Below are 13,341 nucleotides of genomic sequence, written 5' to 3'. Positions count from 1 at the left end.
ACTTTGGGATTCTCACATGTGACCCCATTCTTGAGCCTTGTATTTCATCTCCTCCTATTGATATCAGATCACCTATTGCACCTGGTGATGCAGATAGTGCGATAGTTTTGCCTTCATGTGATTCAGTGCAACAGGGTATTCATTATCTTCTAGCTTCAGTTTCATGGGATGAGTACTTGACAAACATTGCAAGTTTGTTTGTAGAATCCTACATTTCAGATTTGGGAGACACCATTGATGATATTCATATTCTCTTTGATGAAGATGATCCTTCTTTGATTGTTGCAAGGGAACACTTTGACTCTCTTGTTCATTCTCTACATGATCATTCTTTCAAGGTTGACACGATTGTGGATACTTATGTACAACAGTTGGAGGAGGTCTCTTTATATTTAGAGGAGACATGTGAGTCTTTGGGACTTGTTCAACTTTCATCTCCACTAGATCTTGGAGTGCCTTTTTTAGCAGTGTGGAGCAGTTCACCACATTTGGAGGGGGTCTCTTTCATCTTTGACATGGGGACACTTGAGCAGTTTTCAGAGACTTCGTTCATCATGATTTTTTTTCATACATCTTCCCTTCATGATTGGGGAGACTTCATGGATACACCTTTGGTTTTGTTTCTTCCTAAGGGGAGGAATGTTGTTTGACGTTCATGGAGAAGTATCTTCATACATCATCGAGCTTCTATCATTGGCATAGATTCCATATTGAGGGGGGGATTCCTAGCTTCTCTTCTTCTCTCATATGGGGGACTTTTTCCTCACATGGGGTTTTGTTCCTCACATGGGGTTTTATTCCTCACATGGGGTTTTGTTCCTCACATGGGGTTTTATTCCTCACATGGGGTTTTGTTCCTCACATGCTTCTATGAGATTTCTTTTGTATAGCTTTCATCTCCCTTTTGAGGGAGGGTTTTTCACATTGGGATTTTCTCTCTTTCTCCGCTTTGTGAGAGATTTCATTGCATTGGTTTGCATGCATTTTCATTTGTACATGGGTACCTAATATGGCCTAGTATCCTAGACCCATCTTGCATTGCTTAGTTGCATTGTAGACTTAAGTGCGTTCCCCTAAGCCGCACTTAAGGGGGGGTGTTGGTGTAAATAATTATTCATCATGGATATTATTACACTATACTTAAGTTTACTTAGGAAATGCATTTCATAGTAGTTTGGGTATGAGACACTTGGGTGTTTGTGCCACATTGGGATAGTGTGTGTAAGAGAAATTACACCTTTTATGGTGTTGATCTTGTTACTACTTTATCATATGCACTTATTATGGAGTGATAACTCCACCTTTGGTGGGTGATCCACCTCATGTGGAATATTTTATTGTTTCTCCTACCTACCACACCTATTTCCTACCTACCCTTGTTTCTTATTGAGCCACATCTCATGTTTGTGTGCTCACATATTCATATAGCCTTGCCTATATAAGCAGGCTCATCTACATTGTATGTAACATCTTTTTTTTTATCTATTGATGAGAATACAATTTATTCTTGTCCTATATTTTGTCTCTATTTGTACATTTCATTGAGCTCTTGATCTTGGCAAAATCTCACAGATTTAATTAAATCTAAAGTCCTCTTTTATCATTCTACACATCATAAAATTAGGCCCTTAACCCTAAGTGTGCCCCTTTTTATTTTATTTTTCAATTAATTAATTCATAAAAAACCCTAATAATGTCCCATTTCGACCTTCAAGGCCCAATTTTTCTCATCTAAACAACTTGAATCATTGCATCCACCTGTAATTGACATTATAATCATGATACCTTGCTTCCCTAAAAAAATGGAAAAAAAGTTAGTTGGGCGGATGTGATTTACATTGGTCCCTACTTTTTCTCCCCAAATTTTGGGATCATGTTTTTGTTTTATTATAATGTTTAAATCCAAAGGATTATGAAATTATATTGATTCTAAGTTTGTCTATGATAAAAAAAAATGTTAGGGTTTCATACATAGAGCCTTATCTTTCCTCATTTGAAGGATCCATCTAGCAATTTGAAGGAGCCTCTTATGAAGTGAAAGTGTAGGTTTATGTGAAGTCTTGAATCAAAAAATCATGCATCCACCGATTCTTCATCAACCATTTCATCATTAATTGAAGCTTTGAAGATATTGAAGAATAATAGGAGATCACTTACTATTGATTGACTTGTACCTCTCCCTTATGGTTTTGTATGGTTTCAAGTTATTTTCATATCTTTGTATGCGTTTCATAACATTCATTTTCAGATTTACATTCATGCTTTAGATCCATTATTGCATTTGTGATTTGAAGTATTTATATTTATATTCACATTCATTTAGGGTTTGCTCTCCAAGCATAGGGAAGAACTCTATCTTTACTTTCTTGTTCATTTAGGATCTTGCACACATATTTTCAGTACATTATCGACTATTTGTGGAGGTGGAAATCACCAAAATAACGGGTTTTACTAAGGAGAAACCCCATATAGCCACCCAAACACTATTTTTCAAGTTGCATGTGTAGACAAAAATCTAACAGATGCACGATTTTTAGAACTGATGAGACACATAAGTGTATACACCTAAAAATGGTTTGAAGATAGTTAATTGAATTCACAAATAATTTGATTAATTTCCCCATTCACTCTACTTATAAATAAATCTAAGGATTTATTCATTAAGTTCATTTCAATAATTCCCCTTTGATTAATTAATCTAAATTAATTAATCCTCCCCCCCATTTTAAATTCACTCTTCTAATCTCATAATTAGTTAAAACAAATCAAATCATGATTTGTTGAAATTAATTATCTTTTCCTAATATTTGAATTTCTAAATTCAAATATGAGCATATGGCTCCTAACTTCTAACCACCTAACCTAACCACCCTCTAACCTAACTCATTCTATCTAATCCTATGATTAACTAACCCTATCCTCTTGCACATACTAACCTCTTATGAGTTGGATATTCTCCCCTTGAGACACATGGCACTTTCGCCACATATCTCCTCCATTGGACACTTTCCCTCTCATGAGCAAGGTTCCTTGACACTTGTCACCATAGAGATGACAAATGTCCCTTCCTCCAACCTCTTCTCCAACTTCCCCAATCTTATCCCTTGATATGTTCAGATCAAATCTGGACCGTCGATTCTTGCCACCTCAACTTTGGCCTTGGAATTCCTATAAATACCCCTCATTTTGCAGTAATAAAGATCCCTTGCATTCATAGTTTTAACATCATTACTGTAGGCAATTTTATCTCAATCATCTAGCATAATTAGAATCTTAGATTAATCATGCATACAATCATGTATCTCATATCATTTTGGATTAATCTAACTTATTTTGTTAATCTTGCATTCATCTAGTTTGCATTCATATAGATTAAATCAGCTATCTTGGTGTAGTCAAGTCATTGGTATTTCTTAGCCAAATCTAAGAGCATATCTATACTCACATCTTTTAGGAGGCAATAGGTCAATTTGTCATGGTTTTACATTTATTGATTTTGATTAACTAACCATTCATGTAATGATCTATTGAGTGTTTGTGTTGCAGATGCATATTCCACATTTCACATGAACAACAAGTACAAACTCAAGATCAAAAATAGGTCTCAGTTTTCTGAGACCAAGGCGCTGTGCCTTGGTCTAGGACCAAGGTGTAGCACCCTGGTCCTCTATGTTTTTCATCTTTCTATGGTAGTTTGATAGTACCGAGGCTCAGACAATAATTTCCAAAAGTACAACTTTGTATAGTAATAGGGACCAAGGAAGCCAACATCCTAGTCCTTCTTAGTCAGGCTCAGATTTTGGTGATAGGTGCACATATGAGTTCCCTTTCCTACTTTGTATTTTCCACCTTAGTCTCAGATCTACATTTCTCTATATTTTAGTTTACATCTGCATTTTTACTTACCTCCTTAGCCTAGTTGCTCATTTGATTACATTTTGTAGCTCTCCTCTTCATAGAAGCGAAGGAATAGAAACCCTAAAGACATTCCTTGATTCTCTTTTGTAAGTAGTAGTCAAAGTGAATCATCTCATTAGGCTCTTTCATATTCCAATGTGTGCAGGAAAGTGGGATTAGGTTTTAGTTTACTTGATTCTATTTTCATCCTACACAACCTTTCTCTCCTATTTGCCGCGATAACATAAAATCAAAGCAATAGAAAATATTTTTATCATTCATAAATTCATAGAACCTTCTCAAGGAGTTCTAAGACTTAATCTAGGCCTATTTTTGTCCATGAAAACAAAAAATAGGCAACATTTTGGTGACCTCTCATGGGTGTTTACCTTCTAAACACAAAGAACTAGTGGCCTTGCTTATCCATTGGGCAAAGAGTCAACATGAATCTTGGGAAAATTCAGATCAAACTTGACTGAGTTGTTAGAAACATTGAACAATAGAAACCAACCTTCTAAGAAGGCTAGAAATGTAGATTAACACTTAGGGAAAGGGAAAGACTAAATGGAAAACTTTGTGCCTAAGCACTTGGAGGATTGAAAACTTGACCTATCCTATTCTAACCAATCAACCTTGAAATATTTAAACAAATCCATTCACTAATTAGTTAAAGTAGCTTCCTTTTCTCATCAATAAATGATGAGTTACATGCTTCTAGAACATTGAAATGAGATGGAACATGACTCAAAATACAAGCAACTATTGTAGTTTTTCTTAAAAATAATAGGTAAGATCACATACCCTTAGATTTTGACCAAACACAATATTGGTTTGGAGTGCATATGTGGATTGGATATGCTGCTCTATAGCTAGAAATTCATGCTTGTCCTCCATCCTAGAAAGATGCCTAATTGGGCATCCTCTTGAGATGCTCATCTTTGGGATCTTACTGCTAATTTCTTCTCTATCAATTGACTCCTCAACCACCATACCAAACTGATTAGAATAATTTAGCTCATGTGAAACAAAAGAAAGGATATTTATTTCATCTACCTAATGATACTAATTACAAACCTCTCTTTTCAAAGGTGTCAAATTATTTTTTGGAGTTATTTCTCTCCGCCCTTTGCATTCAACATGACATGAAGCATTGTGACTCATATTTTTTGAGTATTGTAACAACAAGCTCCTTTATTTTTCAATGAAATAGTGGAATTTTCCTTCTCAATACTTCTTGTACTGTGTCATGGATGGATGATTTGATAATTTCATTGTAGTTTATGCTTAATCCTTTAAATATGTTTCATTCAAATATGATTGGTGTGAGTAGATACATGATAGGTGCAGGTCATAGATCATGATAGCTGATTTTAGTAGTTTGTAGTTGTGAAAGCACATTGTTTTCCTTAAAGCGAGCTTTAAATTCGGTCCTTTCTCATGAAGTATTGATGCATCACCTATTTAGTTGAGCTGGGAGAGATTGAGGCCTATTTGTTGAAGGATTTTGTGAGTTAAACAAGTTGCAGATCTCAGTTAGAATTTTGGTGAACCACCTCCTCTTAGGATAGGTTTTCAATTCAAGTTTCCTTCTATCCTTTTTCCCATCAAGAGATTAGTTTGTAGGAGGTATTCATCAAGAGGAACCAACTCAATGTGGAGATTCACCTTCAATTTGAGTAACCCACGGGCTAAAAGGTGTTTCCACATTTCATAAGATTGGTGAGCTCCCAACTTAAGCATCACAAGTGCAATCTTGGTGACAATAGTAATCATTTGTAGCCAGTTATAGATTGATAGAGCATGTCGTGAGCTTTTCAACAATTAAATTATTCATCAATAAAACACTCGATTAAAAAGCTATGGCCTCCAAAAGTTGGGTCCCCCGAAATAGGAAAATATAAAAAAGTGTTGGACACATAAATGAGCTATAAAAGGGATCTACATGTGTTGGTGTATGTGTTGACACATCATAGGGCATATTTGATTGAAGATAATTTGGACACCACTTTTTGGGTGGTTTTAGCTCATGATTTTGTTGTACCATTTGATAGTTTCATGTATTGCATCTCCTATATATTAGGTGTGTGAGATGGAGGTTATGTGTAAAACTCTTATAGATATTGAGTTACCTCCAAATATTTAGTTGGTGATACTCCTGTGAGAAGCTTGTCATGCAAGTATATTGTATTTTGTTGTTGAATTTTTAATAATATATTGGGCGGCTTTTGGAGTGTGGTGTTTTTCTCCTGAAAGGGTTTCTCTATGATATATTTTATGTTTATTGTTAATCTATTTGCATGTAGTATATCTCCTTCTAACAATTTAATATTTGTAAGAAAATTTGTGTCATTTCCCACATTATATTAGTGTTGAGAAGCATTTTCTACACCTTATCTTCCTTTCAATTGGTATCTGAACCTAGCTAGTTTTGGTCATGTTGTTAGTGTTGAGCTTTAAGTTTGCACTTACAAAGGAACAACCTTATGGGAAGTTTAATGAATGAGGAATATTTGTGCTTCATTAAATGACCTTCAAGATTTTAAAATCCAACTCTTCATATATATTGGTGGGGGGAGGGGGTGGAAAGGGATAGAAGGAAACATAAATTCAAACAAGCTAATCTAAGACAATACACCATCCTTTGAAAACTAAATAGAAGATAAGATATATGATATCTCAATAAATAAGAATATAACATCACCATCTCTTCATATTTGGAAAGATAATATCTTATTTAACCTTTAGTTCATCAAGTAGCATGATATAATATCAAATCAAACATCACAAATTACCAAAAGAGTGTAACTACACATGATTCAAAAATCTACACGATTGAATTGAGACCACAAGAGCTAGAAATTAAGCCCAGATGTTATAGTCACTGTGAATGAATATTAAATCTTTCATCAACAAGATCCAACACATAGTTAAGGTGAAATTGATACAATATGATATGTTTCTTCATTCATTCATGGACTTAAAATTAATTCAATGTAGCAACAACAAAGTCTCTAGAGAATTGATGAAATGATGAACCCTTACGAATTAAATTTCATAGGCTTATATAGATCAAAAGACACAAATTGTAATCAATGAGCATAATAGAAAAAATTCTTGCATATTCACCGTGTGTATTATTCATCATGGCTTTTATTTCAATGACTTGATCACATGATTAAACATCATCATTAGTCCCTCCTCCATAAAAGAAGAAGCACCACCTAGTTGTTCATTAATTTTAGTTGCAACTTATTGAATGTAAAAATCTCATTTCATGAGCAAATCTTCCATTTGGACACCTGTCGTAGCTTTCCCCCTCATTGGGATGATCACTAGCCAATGGAATGAATTTTTTTCACTTTCTCTAAAAAATGTCACTAGATCTCCGTCTAGCCACCAAGTGTCATCATCTTCATGTGCAAGATTGATTTCCTTTTATCTTTTCTCACCTTTGAAATGTAGCACTTCGTTGGGCTTTTCCTAAGATTTTAACTTTCCACCCTTTAGAAACCCTGTGGGATTGCCACGTGGCATATACAAATAGAGAATTCAAAGGCGATAACTTTTTCTAGACAAGGATGTTTCAAGACAACAAGTGGTAGCTTCATGAGCCTTCAAAGCAAGAAGTGAATTATGAGATCTCTAAACTTTTGCCTTACTGCCAAGTGTCCTCCATGTGTGAGTTACCAATACTTCAAAAAATAAAATAAGTCCCAAGGGCAATATAAATAAAAGGGAGGCAAACCATAACCTTTAGAATAAGAAATAAAATTATAGTGTGAGCTGCAAGTTCTGTAGATGAGTCTACATATTTGGTGACCTTTTGGGGCTCCCTTCTTGTAGGGAGAAAAACTCAAGATCTCTGGTTCCACATTAAAATTGCAAAAAGGGGAGGAAGAAAAAGCTTATCATTTTTGAAGCATGGACTGAAAAGGTTCCTACTCTACATTATATGGCTGATGAAATAGTTGGAAAGCTTCATAATCTTGATCAATATTAACCATCTCTCAAAATGAGATGTTTATTAAAGTAGGAAGCGAGGCTTCCAAATGAAATTTAAGCTGAGCAAGGGGGTGCAATATCTACTCAACTTCTGCCGTAGAGAGTTTATAACTCAACACTTGAAAGGATGATTGATCTTATTGTCTTTAGTTCAACAACTACATTATCTACTCTTCATTCAAAATTGTCCCATCTGGAAGAAAAGGAGAAGGGAGCCCATATTGGACTAGCTAATCAGTACAACTTCTCATATGGGCTACAAAGAGCTCAAGGGTCTTAAGGCATTCTTTGCTTCTGATAGATGATACATTACATTTAATGTATTCATTGGCCTTTCCTGCAACTAACTTCCTATTGCTGATGCTAGAAGCAACCAAGGAGTCATTATTTGCCACATATAACTTTTCGATCACTCACTTAGATTCGATCACCTTAAAAACATATTTTTCTATATTTGCTCAATTATAGTTCTAACTTTTGTTGCTAGTTTCTAAGCTTCTACAATAAACTGAAAGGATGGATGTAAGGAAGTGATGGAGGTCTTGATTTTGTCCTAGTAAGAGACATGCAATTGTTGAAGTATGGGGAGAAAGTTTTCTTAGTGAAGGAAGCCACTGTGGATTGCAACTATTGTATCTATAAGATTTGATCTTTAAACTCTATTGACCTTTTTGTGTCAACCCCCTGAAGATAACCGATCTGAGAAATTTAAATTTTTGGTTAACCTATGTGTTATGCACATTGTGTTGGTGGCCATCCTTTTCACACTCCTATGTTCTAATTTTGAGTTGACTGGCTGGGGTACTCACTTCCACTTAAGTTTATTATCTTGAGGCCAGTGGGGTCATTGGTAGGTGGTTTCCTTTTGTTTCCACCAATTGGTGCAAGCTTTTGCCTCCCGCAACCCCGCATGATTTTCATCTCCCGCGATTGCTTTTTTTTGTGAGCGAGCATGACTTGCTATTTTTGTCTTCTTTCTCTACTGCATGGTTTTCCATCTTATGTCAACCTATGATGTGGGTTAGCAGGGAGGTTTCTTTCCTTTTTCCTCCTTTCCCACATGATTCTTATTAGCCACTAGCATTATTTTGTGGGTGTGTAGAAAGAAGGTTTTGGCTTCACCTGCTTCCCTACATGGTCTTTCATCTACTCCAGTTCTATGTTGTGGGCATGCGGGAGGCTTGTTGGCTATCCTCCCTTCTTTCTCACATGATCTTTGTGGAAAATCCTTCTGCTTTATGGACTAGCGGGCGATGATGGTCTAGTAGGTGACGAAGATGTGGTGGGACCGACCTTTCTTTTGGATGCGATCTCCACCATTGATGATCACTTAAGCTCCATCCAATGGTCACAACTTAACTGGGTGTTGGGATTTTGGGTGTGCATATGGGGAGATCTTGTGTGCCCATCTACATGTGAGATCTCTCGATCAATGATGGACTTTCAATCTTGCAGTGACCATTAGAATTTAATTCTATTGCAAAGTGGTGGTTGTCGACCTGAGGGTCGAGGTCATTCTTCTATTTTAGTCGACGACTAAAGTCATGGCTTCTTGACATCTAACCACAAAACTCTTTCAAAATTACTCTAGAAGTGACTATTAGAGCCAATTTTTTGGACATCTTCTCAATGCATTTTTGAAGACTTTTTTACCCAAGAGTGTACTCGACCATGCTTTATGTGCAAGGGTTGCTTCATCAGCAGTGTAGTTTTGTTTCCTCCTAGATGTTACACACTTATAGAGGATATTTTTCATACCATAGAATCCTTTCTATCGATCTAATCCTTCGTCTTCCAGATATTTTGTAACTTAACCTTAGAAGGGTTAGGGTTTTTTCAGCTTTAGCTCATTTTGATTTATGCCTTAGCTATAAAGGCAATTTTTTTATCTTTCAAAATCATCTTCTTCTTTTTTTATCAATTGAATACTTGTTTTAATGATTTGTAAAAAGTTGCCTTGCCTCCACATGAATAAAATTTGCTTATCTTGCCTTATTCAGATTTCACAATTTGTGTAATTCTCACCTTCTTGTGTGAATTAATCCCTTTTGGTTATCTTAGGACTATAAGTGATTGTGTTATTCTCCTCTTTTAATGTCATATGCGAACTAAGTGTAGTTCCTCTTGTTATTCATAAGAATCCTAACCTTCACGTTTCCTTAGGTGACAATTTTAGATAGAATTTGTGCATACTTAGGGTAGTTCTATTGATGTTTTGTGCAGATATAGGAAGGAAGATCAAACTTTTAGTCTAGGTGTGAACCTTTTTATCTTTCAAGAATTCCTCCTCCTCTATTTTTCCCTCTCAAAATCATTATATTAGGTCCTATTGCATTTAGATTTAAGAGGAAGCCGACCTTCTCCAGAGACTCAACCTCACTTCTGCAAGCCCCACACTTGGGAGGTTATTTTCATGTTTCATAAGTTTGATGATCAAGGTTGATCATAACATGGTGTAACTTTTGTGAGAATAGTTTTTGGCACACCCAATGGGACACCATTTCAAGACACCTTGCTAAGGATTCTGTGCTGGTTCTTGGCATTCCTGCCTTTGAAGGCAATTACATCAAGAACTTGGTGACTCTTAAGGACAAATTCAAACTCTCAGTGATTACCAGGGAAACTTTATGCCAAGAAGAAAAACCAAATCATCTTCAAGAGGCAATTTTCAATTCATTTAGCTTCCTTATTTAGGTTATAGGAAAACTAGAGGGTATGATTTCTTTGTCACCTATGAGGGGAACTCAAGGAGGATCATCTACACCCCTAAGGTCTCATTCTACCCCTCCTATTATTAAAATTTCTCAATATAGAGGCCCCACTATTCACATCAATTGACCATTATTTCACATGACACTCCCTAGAGCACACACCTTTGTCACCTTTAATGGTGGCAACCCCACAGTCTTAGCTCAAAAGGATAATATTCCAATAGCATCCTTGAAGGCTATATCATTTTTTATAGGAGAAACATTTAATTCCTCAGAAGAACACATTCAGGATGTGTCTAGCATCTGCAGTGTTTTTGATGTTACAAAAGACAACATGGAAGTGAGGCTTCTTACCTCTTCTTTGAAAGGAAAAAGCCCTTCTGTGGTATAGAGGGTTAGCTCCTAACTTAATACACAATTGGGATGAGCTAGGAGAAAAGTTGTGCAAACATTTTGAAGATAAAAAGTGATCATCTGTCACTTATGGAGCAGATAACTACAACCAAAAGAGCCCCAGATGAATTCATGGCTGATTTCAGCTATACATTCCAAAAGACATGGGATAGAATTCCTATCCTTGTCAATCCATCTTTAAACCATGCATTTTTGTACACCTTGAGGATCCTAAACAGTGATATAGCTGCTATGATACAATCCATGGAAGGAGATAATCTTCTAAGGGCATATGAAACTTCCATAAGGGAAAAAAAATTGCTTAATATAGGCTGGAAAGTTATCTCCTAGGCCTCCCATGCCTATTTTTCTAGAGGCCCCTACACACCAGCCTCTTTTGGCTTCTATTCTAGTGGATTCCACATGCCATCTACTTACACCTACACTTGTTCCACCACCTTCAGAGTTTCACTTTGGTGTAGAGACCCAACAATAAGATAGTGACCATGAAGAGACACCATTTCCAAAGTAATACGACCTACCAACAACAAAATCAGAGTTACCAACAACAAAGGTCCAACTACCAAGGGTAGAATTAATGGAACAATCCTATGCCCTTAAATAGTTTGAATCCATCAGCTACAAGTACCTTAAAAGCTCTAGTGCCAACACAAAACAATAGTGCTCAAGAGAAAGATTAGTGCAACCATTGAAATCACCCACACAATTAGACCTCATGTTAGAATTGTGATTTTTCACAAGATATAGTAGAACAAGAGGGGCCAACAACATCAAGGTAGCAACAATTTGCTAATTGTTCAAGTCCAACTCAAAGAGATACAACTTTAATGAATTGGCAATAAGCTTATTTTTGTGAAATAAATCAGACAGAGAGTGACAGTGTGGCCAACAATATGAGATTGAAAAGGAGGGCCATAGACCCTAGTGTCAGTTATACCACAAAAACTCAAACGTCATCTATGATGGTTATGAAATCTCCAATGACAAAGGCATTTGATAGGGTGACTGCGCCAAACAAAGAGAAAGACTTGACACAAAGTATCAAGAAGGGAGAGCCACCCAAAGTTCTTATAACACCAAGGTTGGACCTAGTTGCTACCAAGACCTCTACTAAGGCTGCAATTCCATTCAATATAGTAGAACAAATGAAGAAGGCCAGCCTTAATGTTTCTATGTGGGATGCACTCTCTATTCCATCTCAGAGAGATCTAATTCAAGAGGCCCTAAAAGATATGAATGTTGTAGAAGGTCCAAGAAAGGGTGACAACATTTCCATGCTGCCACAAGCCTGATGCAGCCTTTAGAGGTAGAAAGTCAAAAGAAAATCAGTAATCCTCCCAATTTTATCTATCATTAATCATAGGAGATAAACTTGTTTATAATTGTATGATAGATAGTGAGGCTATTAGTTCAGTTATGCTTAAGGGAGTAGTTGATTGCCTAGGTATAAAGTATGAACCTATAACAAGAGGAGGTGTTCAACTTGATGGAACATTAGTTTATACTGTTGGGGTCATTAATAATTTAAATTTAACCTTTCATGTCTTCCCAAGTTGTAGTGTGTTTATGAAATCTCAGTGATTGAGCTCCTTGCCCATTTTGCTATTTGTCTATCTAAGGATTTCACTATTAAGATAGGTGGATACCTATATTTTGATTGGTCACATATGTTGTTTAGCACAAGATATGGCACAAAATTAGCCATTAGGGCTGAGTCTATTTCCAATGATCACATTTAAACCTACACCCCAAGTCCTATCAACATCATCTGCACTCTCTATGAGGAGAAAGAGAAAAATTCAGTAAGAGAGCCTATGCAACTCTGTTGGAGGAGGTTCCTGATTTCCTACATGATGAGTGGGTAAATGCATTCCATTTTTATCCCATTAATGAGATCAAAGACATAGGCCTATGTACCTATTGCATCCATTAATAAGATTCCTATATCCCTAATCTCTCAAAAGAAGACAATGATATGCATGGACTATGGGATATGTTCTTTGATGGATCAAGGAACAAGAATGTTGTGGGGGCCGGTGTGCTTCTTATTTCTCCAAGATGGGAGAAATATTACTTTTCTTTCATACTTCATTTTGGTTGCACCAACAATGTGGCCGAGTATGAAGCTCTGATTTTGCATCTCCAAATGACACAAAAGAGAGGGATAAAATGCTTGAAGGTGTTTGGAGATAGTGAGTTGGTTGTGAATCAAATTAGAGCCCAAATCACCACCAATAACAACCTTCTCAAGGCCTACAAGCATAGAACATGGGATCTAATTGAAGGATTTGAGGCCTTCTATATTTCTAGCATCCCA

This window comes from Cryptomeria japonica, chromosome 7, assembly GCF_030272615.1.
Source record: "Cryptomeria japonica chromosome 7, Sugi_1.0, whole genome shotgun sequence".
Classification (NCBI taxonomy): domain Eukaryota; kingdom Viridiplantae; phylum Streptophyta; class Pinopsida; order Cupressales; family Cupressaceae; genus Cryptomeria; species Cryptomeria japonica.
This window is presented reverse-complemented; position numbering follows the sequence as displayed.